The sequence below is a fragment of the Cynara cardunculus genome, assembly GCF_001531365.2.
Source record: "Cynara cardunculus var. scolymus isolate 2C chromosome LG 2, CcrdV1, whole genome shotgun sequence".
NCBI lineage: Eukaryota > Viridiplantae > Streptophyta > Magnoliopsida > Asterales > Asteraceae > Cynara > Cynara cardunculus.
This window is the reverse complement of record NC_037529.1, coordinates 27,963,696-27,979,537: the sequence shown is the minus strand read 5'-3', so window position 1 is coordinate 27,979,537 and position 15,842 is coordinate 27,963,696.

The window sequence follows — 15,842 nt, the reverse complement described above, 5'->3', positions numbered from 1 at the left end:
ATTTGCAAGTAAATAAAGGTGACAACATGTCACACACGTATAAATAACGGTCGTTCCATAACTTTAAAGTTCAACGTAATTAATACTCGAAATAATGTTTAGAATACCAATTTTTCCAAGTCTAGGGCATTTTGGTTATTTTAAGAAGCCGAATACCGAAGGTATAGCTTTAACCAATTCCCTAATTTAGAACATTCTTGGTATATTTCATAAGCCGAATATTAAAACTATGCTTAAAAGTCCAATCCCAAAGCATAGTGGCATTTTGGTAATTTTATTAAGCAATACTCAAAGTACTGTTAAAATACTGATTCCCTAATTGTGAGGTCATTTTGGTAATTTCACGAGGATAATAATCAAAATAAAGCATAGATACCAATTCCCAAGATATAGGGTCAGTTCGGTAATTTATAGGGCGAATACGTAAAGTATTGCTAAAATACCGATTTCTGTGTTGTAGGATCATTTTGGTAATTTCATAGGGAATAGATTTAAAATAACACTTAGATACCAATTCCCAAGACATAGGGTCATTTCGGTAATTTATGGGGCGAATACGTAAAGTATTGCTAAAATACCGATTTCCATGTTGTTGGGTCATTTTGGTAATTTCGAATTTCGTAGGGAATAGATTTAAAATAACACTTAGATACCAATTCCCAAGACATTGGATCATTTCGGTAATTTTATAAAACAAATACGTAAAATATTGTTAAAATACCGATTTTCAAATTGTAGGGTCATTTTGATAATTTCATAAAAGTAATAATATAAAAATGAAGTACATAGACCAATCCCCAAGATATATGGCTATTTCGGTAAATTTTGAAAACAATTACGCAATGTATTGCTAAAATACCGATTTCCCATTTATAGGGTCAAAGTTTACATTTTACAAAATACAAGTAATATTGATGAAAGTTTCATTTATAGAAAAATTATATTCTGAAACTGCAAGGGTTAAATGTTAATTTTTAAAACTCAAATTTATAACACATATTAACAATATGTGCGCATATAAATTAACAAGTCTTGTATATAGATTACTGGTTAAGGCATTGGGAGTCAATGCTTGAGGTTGCGGGTTCAAATCCCGTCGCGCGCTCCCTTTCCTGCCTATTTTTAATATGGAACGAATTTGGATCCTGGGTTGGGCCGACCAGGTCCATGGCCCAGTTCAAACACAACACCAAAAAATGTATGGAAACAGCAGCCATGGCTGCACTTTTTTTAAACTTAAAAAGCTTGAAAATTACTCGATTCTTAACCTTTTTTCTTCATTCTTTTTGCACCAATCTCTTGGTGATATTTTTACTAACACTTTGATATAAAGAACACGAATTTTCATCAGGAAATGAGTTGCATTTACTCATTTAAAGTTTGTTTTTAAAACTAAAACTTAACAACTTAAAAACATAAAAATCGAACAACGAAAACACAAATATGAGACATGAGGCTACTGGGGTTTTATAGAGTACTTAAAAACGACACTATAGACATAAAAATCAAGAGATTTGGTTAAGAATCTCACCTAAAATCGGTGAAAAACCGAGATATTTGATTCCGAACTTCAAACTTAGATTTCTCTCTCAAAACTCAACGATTTTTCGAGCTATTTGAACCAAAACGTTCCTAAGCCAGAGCTCTACAATTTATATCCGTTTAGGCTTATTAGTTGAAGAAATCGGACAAATCGCGAGTTTTAGGCTGATGAGTCGTTTTCTCAAACAGTTATGTACTTTTGGCAAAACAGGTCCCTCATCTTTGAAAAAGATGACATTCGGCCTCCTCAAGTTTCTGACATTTACCATTAGACCCCTCCTGACGTAATATCTTACATTTTTGGTCCAATAATTAAAAGAAAACACTTTTACTTTATTTTTCTTTTTTTTTTTGTCTTTCTCTTCATTATTTATTTATTTAAGATTTCTATAATTATTTACTTTAGTTTATTACGTAAATATTTTAACACTTCAAATAAAATTAAAAAATATATATTTAAAGGCTCATATAATATTATTTATATATTTAAAAAAATGGGTTTTTACAGCTGCACGTGCTTATCACGTTACTATGTTTGTAATCTGCTTTATTTGAACGACTTAGATCATTTCACTTGTCTAGGTCATGTCAGAAAAGCCGTTAGGAACTAGTATATATAGCAGCTTAGGCCTTTGTAATTTGTGGTGCTTCCCGTATTGTATTTGTCARTATTTTCAATAGAATTGAAAATCATTTGAAGCTATTCTCTCGTGTTCTTCATATTCTTCATCTGTGTTCTTGATTGATTATTTGCTCTGTTTGTTCATTTAATTGTTTCCGCTGCACTGTAATTGTTCTAAGAGTTCATCCAGAGCAAGTGATTAAATACCAAGCTGAATCTAAAGGTCCTAACAAGAAGAAACACAGCCAGCCCAAATTCAAGGGGGAGCCTTGGATCGCCAACAATACAGAGTTTCTACGTCATCAGATTTCCATTTGAAAGGATGAACTTTGCATAGTACAACCATGAACCTCTGTATTCACTCCTATGATAAGTCATCTTTCTTTAAAACCATAGTTTAGTCTCATGTTTTCTTAATTACTTGAAGTTATCTAAGTCTCATATACAGAGCTTCTACATATACTATACATCGCCTATGTCTCAAGAACCTTGATTTCACGAATCGTGTATTATTGCGAACTCGCTCTAGATAGAGAGCCTCCATATGTACTATACAGAGCTTCTGTATCTAGAATGTCGACTTCTCATTCACTTGATGTATTCGAAATCCTTAAGCTTTGAACATAGAGCTTCTGTATGTACTATACAGAGCCTCTATCCCAAGAAACTTAGAATTTTATTACATAAAGATGCCTGTTCTCCTGAAAAACCAAGTGTCTTCAGAATAAGAACTTCTGCATATTCTATGCAGAGCTTCTGTCTCGAGAATTAGCTAGTTTTATTCTTTGACCTAGAGTATGTATTTCTCTTTTACTTTCTCCAAGTGTTATGTTCAACATAGAGGTTTTTCCACTTCATTTCAAACACCCTATTTGAAAAACACTTAAATAATTTTTTTGAAAAAGAAGGTGTATTTAAAAATTCTTATTATATAAAGCACTGCATGTATCTCAAAATTTTCAAGTAAGGGAGGCGGGATGTGTAGCCTGTCAAGCCACGTGGCTTTGCCCCACGGGCTTTGGCAGGAAAACCCTTCAATTATCGACGTTTGGGGGAGACAATCACTCGAGTTCTCTCAAATGAAATACTTATTTAAAGGAGTGATTTCCCTTTCAAAATTTCTTTACGCTTTCAAAAATACCATTTTTACTCTCAAGAATCTTGAAGATCATCAAACCTGCAAATCAAGAACTTTTTAAAGAACAGTACTATTAAGAACGCAAACCTTCATCAATATTCGAACAAACCTCAAGTAAGTCCTTCATCACAACTACTCCATAACCCTAAACAAAGATTGAAATCATTATCTCTCGAAAGATCTTCACTGAAAATCAATATAACCCCAAAAATCTCCTTCAAAACCCTAACAAAGCTATCCTCAATCCCTTTTCAAGAAACCTACAAAATGTCTTCCTCAGAATCCAATAACTCTCAAACACACACCACTATAAAATCGATTGAAGGGACAAACCAAAATGTGATACCTCTTCCCCTGAAACCGAAGAATCACGCCCTATACCTCAACTTTAACAGTTTCGATTCCAAATACCATCCGGTGGTAGACGTTCTTCATCACCATTTCCTCAACCCAGCCCTCCCCAACACCAATGATGTAGTTCCTGAGCGATTCATTCAAGAGTACTGGCAGTCTTGGTCCATTACGGACTCGCAACGGGGGATAGTCGGAGAATACTATCTCCTTAAAGCAAGGAATACGTCAGCATACGTATTTCACGATCGTTGTTTTCCCACGTTCTTTAATTCCCAAGCAAGACTGATCTTGGGCTGGCAGAATACGCGCCGCTCCCAACCAGGGATGAGTTAGTCGCATTCTTGAAGATCCTGGGTTATAACCACCAGAATCAGTTCCCGTCCCAATACCGTCGCCAGTTCTTATGTTCAATGTGGAATGTCCTGTTCACATTGGTCAACCGTTATCTAACAGGCAAAATTAGGAGTCTGGACATGTGCTCGATGAACATTCTGCAGATAGTCTATCGGATATTCTTCGACCTTCCACTCGATTACTCACTCATCATCACACGGAGTCCAAGGAAGCCGTGGCCAAGAAGTCGCTCGATGTCTCCAAAGGAAAGGACATGCCGACTATTCTATTCCCTCATTTTCTAGGCCTTTATCTTAGGCCTAGTCTGGAAGAATAAGAGATCGATGTCTCTACCTATTTTATGCATAAGGTACTTGTGTTATCTACCTACAAAACCAACCATGCACAAGGATGGCTACTAGGTAGAGAGACCAATTCCAACGAAGTTGATTACGTACATAAGGACGAGGGAGGTAAGGAGGTCATACAAACGTGTACACGAGGCACTTGAACAAGTGCCTCAAACCCTAAGAGAGAGAGGAAGCAGAGCAACCACTGGATGAGAAGGAAGGACAAAGAGAGAGAGAGATTAAAGAGGAAAAAGGCAGGAGGAAAAGAGAAGAGAGAAAGAGGCAACCACAAAATCCAACTCTGACCAAGTCCAAAAAGAGAGGGTGGAGAGGGATCGTAGAGAGTGTTGATCCCAAATCTCTCAATATAACATGAAGATTTATGTTATGAAAACCTAAATCTATCATATGGATGAATAATAGTAATAACAGCTTAAAGAATAATATGAAGATAATATGAAGCTTGAAAGGTTTCACTATTATTGCTTGTACGAGAAGAATACTTGATTACAAGAAATATGAAAGCTATTTATAGTAGTAATCTATTTTAAGAGATAACTATCTAAGGAAAAGATATATATGAGATATTCTAGGAAAATATATCTATCTAGAATTATGGAAACTATCTCAATCCTCTAAGAGAAATAGAAATCTAGCTGTCGATGAGTTATCTCCAACTGTCTTCAAGGAAGCATGTTTAACTAGGAGTCTTTGCGTTTCATCTTGCTTGGATACCTCTGATTGAACAAAATATAGAATCCTCTAAGTGTTAATATCTAGAGGGGTAATGGAGATACATTGTTCATCGCACCTATGGACCATTCATCGCATCTCTGGTTGGTCTTGGGCACTTAGGATTTCTTGCAACTTTTCTTCCACCAGTTCTCTGCACTTCCATACTTGTATATTTTTCATTACTTTTACAATAAGAATGATGGGGTCTAACAATATCCCCCTAAGTAATGAAAAAAAAAACAATGACTACTCTATGCAACATGAAAGAATTGTGAAGAACAAGGACTAATCTAGTGGAAACATCCTTTTGCCAAAAGTTTTCATTGCTTAAAAATTGGATGATTTCCTACAATACGGAAGTGAAAAGGATAGAAAATTTACATCAATCATGGTCTCGATTGTAGATTTTCTAGAAGCGCCTTATCAGTCCTCTATAACGAATGACTGTGGAGATCCCATGATTTAGCCTTGACCCTCCTTCCTTGGCACATGCTCTTTGCCCAGTCTCTCGTGTATGACTTTCTGAAACCATTCAAGTGTATCGGTTGAATACTTGAAGGCCTTAGTTAGTCTGAAAAAATTTATTCTCCTTGAACTCGTTCTCGAAGACCAAGCCAAGCATTGGTTGAGTTAAGACTGAAGCAGAACGCGTCTCCTGCAGTCCAGAAAAGTCTTCATTTGGAGCCGTGCAGGATAGTCTTTTGATGCATAGTTCAAGAGCTATTTGGAAGTCATTTTTCGCTCTAAACTTCACAAGTGTTCCCATCGTCTCTATAATCACTCGATTAGCCATCCCGTACCTTATCCATTGATCTTGTCGCTATGTTGTGTGGCCATACAAGTTAATCAAGTCCCACGGATTGAGATTTATGAGATCATTTTTGTTGAAGACGCAAATCATCCCATGCACGCATTCCATGGTGTACTCGATGTACTTGATGGCTCTGTTCGTGAAAGTCCGCAACTTGATGTCGATGACCGTTTTGATTCCATCATTTGAGAAGATGGCTTGTGGTGGTGATGTCATCTGTCTCACGAATCTGTGCCTGAGTAGGTCCATCGAATCTAGTGATAGGTTGGGAGGATTGAGAATGAGTTGCTCATAGCGATCGTGATATAGATATTGATGGATATTCTCCATCATAACGGGTTCCCTTGGTGGCACCGATGGACGTCTCCTTAATGTGTCCATCTATGCGACTATTTCCTTGACTCGATCAATTGATGGAGGTTTCCCTGATGAGGAAGGTATATCTGCAAGCACCTTCCAGGTACGTTGGGTGATGGGTGGTTCTGTTTGGTTGAGGGGTGGTTCTGGTTGTCTTAGAGGTGGTTCTATATAGGTAAGGGGAGGTTCTGGTTGGATTTCAGTGGGTTCTGGTTGGGAAGAGGTTTCTGGTTGAGGGTTTGAGGGTTCTAGACTTCTAGTTATGTGGGTATGGGTTCTGGTTGTGTATAAGTGGGTTCTGGTTGTATGGTAGAGGGTTCGGGTTGAGTGGTGGAGGGTTCTGGTTGAGTTGGTGATGGAGGTGGTGTTGGTGATGGAGGTGGTGTTGGTGATGGGATAAATGAAATGGTTGGTTCTGGTGAGGTAGAGGGTTGTTGTTCAGAGGATGATGAAGAACTCACTAAAATTGGTGAAAACTCATTGGCTGTTGGTAATGGGTTTTGGGTGCCTACAGAGGGAACCTGTACATTATGTACATCATCAGAAGACTGAGCCTCTGGTTCCCTCGCCCGGGTTTTATTTCTTGGTTGGTTGGATGGTTCTTGTGTTTGTGGTGGTGGTGGTGCTGCAGTTTCCATCGGGGCGATGGTTGGATTCTCTCCCTCATGACGACCAAGACCATGATCATCCTGGTCTGGGTCATAATGTCTTGGCCTTTTAATAGGTTTGCTGGTGGAGCAAGAGGCTTGACTCCTCCTCTTCTTCTTCCTTAGCCTTAGCGACTCAATATATTTATGGACCGTGTCTGTCCTTCACACTTTTTCCATTGTGAGGAGGAGAGAGTTGGTGCGATCTTGTTGTTGAAGAAGGCTCTTTTTAAGGGTGTTGGTGGGCTTCGCGGCTCTGGATGCAAATTTGGCACTTATCTCATTGAAGTTTGAGATTAGCGCCTTGGTAAGGGAGCGAAGGTTAGCCCGTGTGACCATGTCTTGGGGGTGGAGGTAGGGGTAGGTATGGTGATGTAGGAGATGAAGATGTGTATCTCTACAGCAATGGCAGTGAAGGCTTAATCGAGGGTGGGTGTTGAAGAGGGAGGTGGAGGGGGGGCTGTTTGTGGTATACTGGCTGTTATGGTGGTGGGTAGGGAGGCGATTGAGTTTGATATAGTCATGACTTGGGTGGTAAGGGTGGCAATGGAGGCATTTGGGGTGGTTATTTATGCCGAGAGGGCGACTAGGATGGTGGTGATGGAGTCATGTCTGGTGGTCATGAGGTTGGTGTGAAAGTTGTGCTGTTGGACCACCAGACGCTAGAAGGATCCATCGATTTTGGTTGTATTGTCCCTCGATTGAGCTTCGAGGGACGCAATCGAGGGACGCGAGGGATTGCTGAATCGATGAAAGGTCGATTGTGGAGGCAGATTCATCAATCCTTGCCAAGTTGAGTTTAAGGTCATCCAAGGACCGTTGAATCGAGTCAGCAAAGGCCTGGAACTCGGCCTTTATGACCAACTCTGCAATGGGGGTAACTCCTACAGCAACGGATGTTGTAGGTTGAGCCTCTGTTTCTGAGGTGCCTCCACTGATGCCTTGTGGAGAGTGAGGCAAGGGAGGACTTCCATCTCATCCTTGATAGCCCTCAAGAGATGAACTATCTTAAGATGTTGCGACATTTACCTCTTCCTCATTGGATTCAGAGTCTGACAAAGAGAAATAGATGTGTTTTCCCGTCTCTAGACCAAGTATTGATGGGGTTTGTGCATGAAGGGGTGACTGCTCTGAATGATCGATGGGTACATCAAAGTCAGAAGCAATGAATGCTTCTGTGTGTGAGGGAAGTGGCGAGCCCGGAAGAGAAGGGGCTCTTATTTCTTCATCACCTCCTCTATTGGGAGAGTGGTGATGGATGATGGGGTTCCTCGGCTGTGTCATCTCCAGAGACCCGATGAATGGCCTATGGATGGCTTGGTTGGGTAGGGATCAGACTGGGCGGTCCTTGTTCAATATCCCTTTGGCCTTGGTCGCCAGGGATAGATGATGTTGTTGCCTAGGGTTGTGGTTGGGGAGATGGAATAGTAGTGGGCATAGGACCGAGGGAGGTGTGAGGAGTGTCATCATCATCGGATTCATCATCCGATGATGACCTCTCACCTTGTGATCCCTTGCTAGTGTCTGGGGAGGGCTCTATGTGCTCTAGGGTAGCTGGTCGAGGTTGTTGGGCTAGCAGAGAGCTTTCGTATGAATTATGGGTAGCGGAGGTGTCTAGAATGACACTAAGCATTGCCCTTGACAAGGGCCTCTCCACGGGGTAACCATCTTTGGAGATGGTGGGGCGATGACCATTCATGATGTATTGCAAGGTAAATGGTGCATCGCTGGGTAACTTATGCATCTTCATTGCGTCCTTGATAAAGAGAGCAAGGAAACGAGGAAAGAGCACCGATGTGACCGGCTTCCCTGCGGCCATGAGCTTGTTCTTCTTCACCACAGTAGCGTGGATCTTGTTGTAGATCAGGAGAGCATAGTACAAAGGCAAGTTGAAGAAAAGACCATACATGATGGTCATGATATTGATGTTGCCCTGGTCCATGCTCCCAAGTTTGCACGTGAAGGCTCTGTTGAGAATGCTGAAGAAGACATTCCACATGGGTGGAAGGTACTATCTCTTGAAGTCGGAGACGTTGCAAAGCTCCCGGTTGTAGCCCAACATTTTGATGAACCACAGGATGTCGTGGCTTGTTGGTGGTTCCGCGTAATGTGCAATCCCAAGCTCTTGTCGGTTGGGGATGAAGAGGACCTTGGAGATCTTGGCTCGGGAGATATTGATCGAACAAACCAGGTCATTGGGGACATCAATGTCGCCTATGATCCCACGGTTCTCCGGGTAGAAGTCGCATGTGTGCCAATACTGTTGAACGTACTTGACCAGCACCTCGTTGTCGAAGAGACTGAGGGTCGGTTGAAGAACGCTATTTTGGAAGAACTCCATCAAGATGGCAAACTTGTCCTCAAAAAGTTGAGGACGAAGGTCGATTGCGTGGTTGTTTGGCTTGATGGGAAGAAAGTCGATGGCGCGACTGTCTGCACCAGTCGACTGTATGTGGCTGTTGTTGTTGTTGGATTCGTGTGAGTTGGTGGACACCATTGTTGCAGGTCGTGAGTTGCAAGTTTTTCTTGCTTTTGTTCTTGACAGTTGTTTTGTAAGTGTAAAGGTTAAAAGGTTGTGGAAGACGGGTTTATATAGTGAGAGGGGTTTGGTTTTCAAAATAATAATAAAATATTGGTTTGTGATGATGGTGGGTGACGATTAGGAAAAAGGTGAAAGGGACATGTGATCGTGAGCCATAAAGACTTCTCACGATCATAATGGTGCAGGTTAGATAGGGACACGTGTCAACGTGGGTGGTTGAAAAGGTAATATGGAGGGTTTCTAGGGAACATGGTTTTGGTGGTGTTAGGCGCGTGGAAGGATGGCGTTTGGGGTATTTAGGGATAATCATTAAAATTAATTATTATCCCAAAGGATAACTCTTAAGAAATAATCCCAAAAAAAATTATTTAAGTTTAAAAATCCTATCTAATTTGATTATAAATACTAATTACAAAGTTTTGGTCTTCTAAAAACCCATGTTGTATGGTTTTTGTTGGGTTCAAGATTGTGCTTTAAGGTTGTATTCAGGTTTTTCCTTTGTATTGTTTTGTAATAGTTAGGCTTTACTATTTCCTTAGTATAAATAGTAATTAGTTTTTTAATTATCATTAGTTCTGTTGATTAATCTGATTAGTGCTGTAATCATTTCTATAATTCTCTCTCAATAAATCTATTGAAGATTTGGTGAAAATCTCTCTCTACTCTTGTTCTTGATCTTGAAGAATATTTCTGATTTTGTATGATTTGGGAACTTCAATTGGTATCAGAGCAGTCTGCAGCAATTTGTTTAGAGTATTAACCAAATTTTTTGAGGATTTTGCACTGATTTTAGTGGATTTAACGAACTGTTCTTAACTGTTCATTATCTGTTCTTGAAGTTCATCGACATAATTGCATATTTTTGACTTGAATCGCATCTATTTTGATTGTTATTTGATATAATTTGCACTACTAGATTCGCAATTTCAATCTGAACAACTTTGATTCACATTGATTTTGATTTTAATCAAGTTTTGAATTGGTTTGGATCGATTTTTGAGTTTACGAAATCTGTTTTTGTTCTTCAAAAACTCATAATTTTGCATGTTTTGATCCATTTTTTGGTGAAAAAGTGTTAAAATTGTGTTTTTGCTTGAATTCTAATCCGTATAACTCTTGATCGGTTTAGTGTAAATCTTTTAATACTTGTACGATTTATGACATGTAATTATGTGAATTGATTGTTTGTGCGATTTAGGATAAACCGGGTAAGACTTGATCGATTTAGAGGTAAATCGTTTGTTACTTGTTCGATTTAGTGAGCGATTTAGCTTAATCCGTATGGTATATCGTTGATTCGTTGTACGATTTGTTGGTAATCCGGTTGTTTCCTGAGTGATTGTATTGTGCGATTTAGTTGATGTATTGTGCGATTTAGTTGATTTATTTGTCCGGTTTATCTTGATCTGTGTTGTATGCAATTTAATTGTTGATCGTACTTTGACTTTGACTTTGTGAACGGATTGTTGAGCGGTGTTTGACTTTCTTTAGTGAGCGGATTGATATATTTGACTAGTTGAGCGATTTAAATTGTTTGACTAATTGAGCAGATTTGTTCGTATTGACTTGTTGACTTAGTTGACTTGATATGTTGACTTGTTGACTTTTTACGTCCGTATTCATTTTTACGAATTTGGCTAAGTGTTTGAATTGACCGGATTTCTCATCTGGATTTGTTGCTATTTGAGCGAGCTTAATTCTCTTTGTTGTCCAGATATCTAATCCGGATAACTTGGTTTGATTAGAAATTGTTGACTATCTCTTTTGTCCGGACTTCTAATCCGGATAAGCTTGACCGGATTTCTAATCCGGGTAAGTTTGTGCTTATTTTTTTTTTCTAAATCTTGAAAGAGTGCAAATCCTTGTGTGCGATTTAATTGAAATATTTTTGAATCCTAATTCTTTAATTCAAATTTTGAACTGCAATTGATCCTATATCATACTAATATGATAAAATGACTTCAAGAGAGGTAATGGCTATCGGTACTGACACCAAGCCACCTGTACTATTTAGAGAGATTACAATGAATGGACGGATAGATTCCTCAACTTTATTGAGAGAATGAAAGAAGATGATCTGATCATGGAATCTTTGATGGAAGGTCCTGCTATATTTTACAGAGAGACACCTTCTGTTCCTGAAGAAGGCAGACCTGGGCAAAGAGTCATAAAAGAGAAGTTCAGATACAATGCGGAAGAAAAGGAGAGAGCACATGCTGATGTGTTATGCAAGTCATACATGATGCAAGAACTAACCAATGATATCTACACGAGCATTGACAGCCATAAATCTTCTGGTCATAACATGTGGGTTCAAATAGAGAAAATGATGATCGGTTCCAAGGTGGGAACTCAGTTAAAAATCACTAATTGTATATCTGCTTCTGAAGAGTTCAAGGCTAAAACCGGAGAGAACCTTGACGATGTTTATGACAGGCTTACCAGATTGCTTAATGAGCTGACCAAGAACATAAACTCCAAAACTGTCATATAGATAAATGTTAAATTCCTYAGCAACTTACAACCAGAGTGGAAACCTTATGCTAACCATATCAGATTCAACAAATCATTATCTGATATCGACATACATGAGGTTTATGAAACTTTAACGCAGAACGAGGAAGAAGTTTTAGAGGTCTGAGATTCTAAGAAGAAAAAGGAAGAGAAAATTGCTGATCCTTTAGCCTTTGTATCTGAAAAGAAGGGTAAAAGCATATCTGGAAAGCAAGTGAAGGAGATCAGCCAATCAAGTGAGTCGGCAAGTGAAGGAAGTGACAGTTCTGATTCTGACTCTGAGATGACTGAATTTAAACATGTCATGGCGATGTTAACAAAGGCATTCCAAAAGAAGTTTCAGAAAAGACCGCATTCGAACAATCAGAGATTCTCTTCCGACTCAAAATACAAATTTAAAGATAAATTCGGTGAGAAGAAGAAATATGAAGAGAAGAGATTTGAGAAGAAACACGAAAGAAGCCGGAAGAGAAGAAAAAATTTGTCAAATGCATAGCTGATAAGCATACAAAGTGCTACAACTGTGGCAAGCTAAGTCACTTCACTGTCAATTGCAGAAAGCCGGTAACGAGAAATACCGACTATAACAAGAACAAATTTATTCTCTCGAAACAACGAGATGCAGGCAAAGCATTAATGGCAGAAGACGACCATTGGTTAAACTTAACCGATGAGGAGGAAAAGTCAGAAGCTATGGCTCACATATGCTTGATGGCGAGAACTGAAGTGGTTCTTCATATGAAGGAGAAGAACAGAATGTTGAGATGGAAGAAGAGGTATTGGAGAATTCTTGCATTAATCAGATGCAAAAGATGATGCTTAAACTCCAATCTTTTCAGCAACAATTAAAAACAGAAAAATTGCATTCAAATAATTTTCAAAAAAGAATTACAAGCGCAAAAAGAGAAATACATCAAATTATTTGATGAAAATGCTGGAAATTTAGATTGGGCAAAATCTTTATTATCTGAATCTAAAACATTTAATGAAAAATCCAATGTCTTAAAAACTAAGCTATCTGATTCCAAGGAACGATATAAGTCGTTAGAATTAGTAAATGAAGAACTGATTGTTAAAATTAGTAAGCTTGAATTACAAATTATTCAATTAAATGAAAAACTGAAAACTAAGGAAGAAAAGTTATATAAGAGAGGGCAGACTGATCAATTTTTTTTTCTAAACTGTTAGGAATGAAAAATCAGTGTAAAATTGTATTCGTCTTGAAAGATAAAATTGTCTATAATTGTTTAAAAGTCAACGTGTTTGACTTTTCTTAGACTGTTTGACTTTGACATTGTTTAGTTTGTTTGATCCTATAAATAGGGTGAGGTCTTTGTAATCTTTTTAAGGGAGCTCATTTGTTAAAATCTGATTACGTAATAAAGTTTGACTATATTGTGAGATTTGACTTTCTCTCTCAAACTTCATCTTGAATGTTTTTAATGTTCATATCCAGATCTGCCATTGTTATTGAAAAATTCACATGAAGATTGAATGATATGGACACACAATTGGTATAGAGCAGGAAATGCAAGAAATCAGAAGAAGAGATCAACATATTTGAAGAATTCTTGAAGAATTTTTTTTTTGGATTTTTTTTAAGTGTTCATCGTGTTCTTATTTTTTTTTTGAGTTTGATCCGATTTTTTTTTCAAAATTTTGTGTTTTCGTGTTAATACCATGATCAAAATGTGCGGAATCACTTTGTGAATCTTTGTTATTCACAAAGATTTATTATTTGGTTATTTGATTTCAAGATCTGGTAATTTTTTTGTGTTTTTTAAATTTTTCGGGTTCATAATTTTGTTTTTAAATTCCTGTATTTTGATCCTTTTTAGTTCATTTTTTTTCTGTTTTTGTGTTTCTTCTCAGCCCAAGGCCCATCCGGATTAGGCCCAATTGGATTACATCGGTTAGCTTTACATTGTTTATCATCTTCATCGCAGACTTGACAATAACTAAATCGCTTAGTATCTTTCAAAACTTGAGCAGATTCCATTAAATCCAACAATTCGTTTGTTTAGTGACCGAATCTTGTTAAACCATTCAAGAATTTGTAAGATTAAAGGACTAAATTGCACACAGTTTGAGCGATTTAGTATCTATATCGTACATCACTTGAGCGGACTTGATTGGTTTATTTCTTCACCTTGAGCGATTTAGGTAGTGTGAGGCGGTGTATTGAGCAATTTATACTTGATTTAAGTTTTTTCTTGAGCGATTTAGTCTAAGCTTTGAGCGGATATGGGAACACATCACACACCTCTTGAGCGATGTTGATCGGATAAGGAATCAGTGGTGACCGAACTTTGAACGGATTTAGACTTCACCTTGAGCGATTTGTGAGCGATTTAGGCTTAGCTGTGAGCTATTTAGGCTTAGCTCAAGTGCAATCAAGGTTCAACAAAATTTCTAACTGGTTTGAGGTTAATCGCACATCATTCAATCATGAGGTAAATCACCTGTCTTCATCAATTCAAAAGGTTAATCGATCACTGTTTCTTGATCGGGGATTTAAGTAAATCGCTCAGCAGCTTGATCAAATTTGTAATTACTTGTTTGATTCCTGTTCGATTTAAGATGTCCGATTTAAGTCGGGTTCAAGATGATAGTTTGGTGTTCATTTTTGTACTTATGAGACTGTTAGCTAGAACCACAACAACATATTGAAACAAATTTGGATTTGAACAGGTTCTATTAGGTTAAATCTCACAAAGGTGGTTTCAAGAAAATGAACCTTGTTACCTGTTAAGAAACTCCAAACTTCCTTGCTTGCAAATAGCCAGTTGCATAGAATACTGTATGGATTTATTGTTTTTGACGGGGTATGGAATGATGTCCACATTTGGTATCAATTTGGCTATCGATGGTATTCATGCTGTTGTAGTTGTATTCTCAGTTTGAAATTGCTCTTTGTTTGAAGTATTTGTTTGCAGTTGGGTATAAGAATTTGTTTGAAGTATTCATGCTGTTTCCAGTTTCTCTTCGAAGGACCCAAGCTGTTTTTTCAGCATCACTGATTGCAATTGCTTGGCTATGGAAGGCTTCAAGACAACCATCTTTTATATCTGAAAGTTTGTTAACAATTACGAATGCAGCAGTTGCACAAACTTACATTGCCCGTTTTCTGTTTTTATGCAGTCTTGCTGGTGTTCTGTTAATATTTCTCACTTCTGACATAACCAAGGACCAATCAAGAGCTCAAAGTTTACACATGCTGTTAATATTTGCTGAATCTAGATATCGTTTCTAGATATTTTGTTGTTGATGTTTTTGGTGTTCGATTTATATCTTGTAGGCTGTTGTTTGTTTGTTAACCAAAGCTGGACAGACTTGATCTTGTTGTTTGTTTGCTGTTGTTTGATTTAACAGTCACAACAAGGTTCTTAGTTAGTGAATTCAAGAAAACAGCTGGAATCAAAATGGTTCGATTGAAACTGATTCATACCCTGATTTTGTTTTTGTTTGTGACTGATTTTGACAGCATATATATTTATTTGAAATTTGTTTACTGTCATTCTAAATCACACAGGTCAATAGGTTACCACTCTTTTGTATTAAAGACTGCATATTGTTCTTATAGGTGCTTTGTGAAGGGAATGCACATAGGTACAAGTCAACTGAAGAGAATTTGACGACTTGGCCTCACAGCTTTAAGTTTAGATTGAGGATTTATGTGAAATTCTAGAGGAAGGATTGGAGACACAGTATTATTTTTGATAGAGTCTGTGTAAATATTTTTTTTGACTTTTCTTCTTTGTAGCTTATTTTTGTAATGATATTTGTTTTGGGCTTGTCTCTTTTTGGATTAATTTTTTTTTTAGATTTTAATTTTTGGATCATTGTTTATCTGTTTTGGTCTGTGTTTTTAACTGTTTGAGAAATTTTTGAACTATT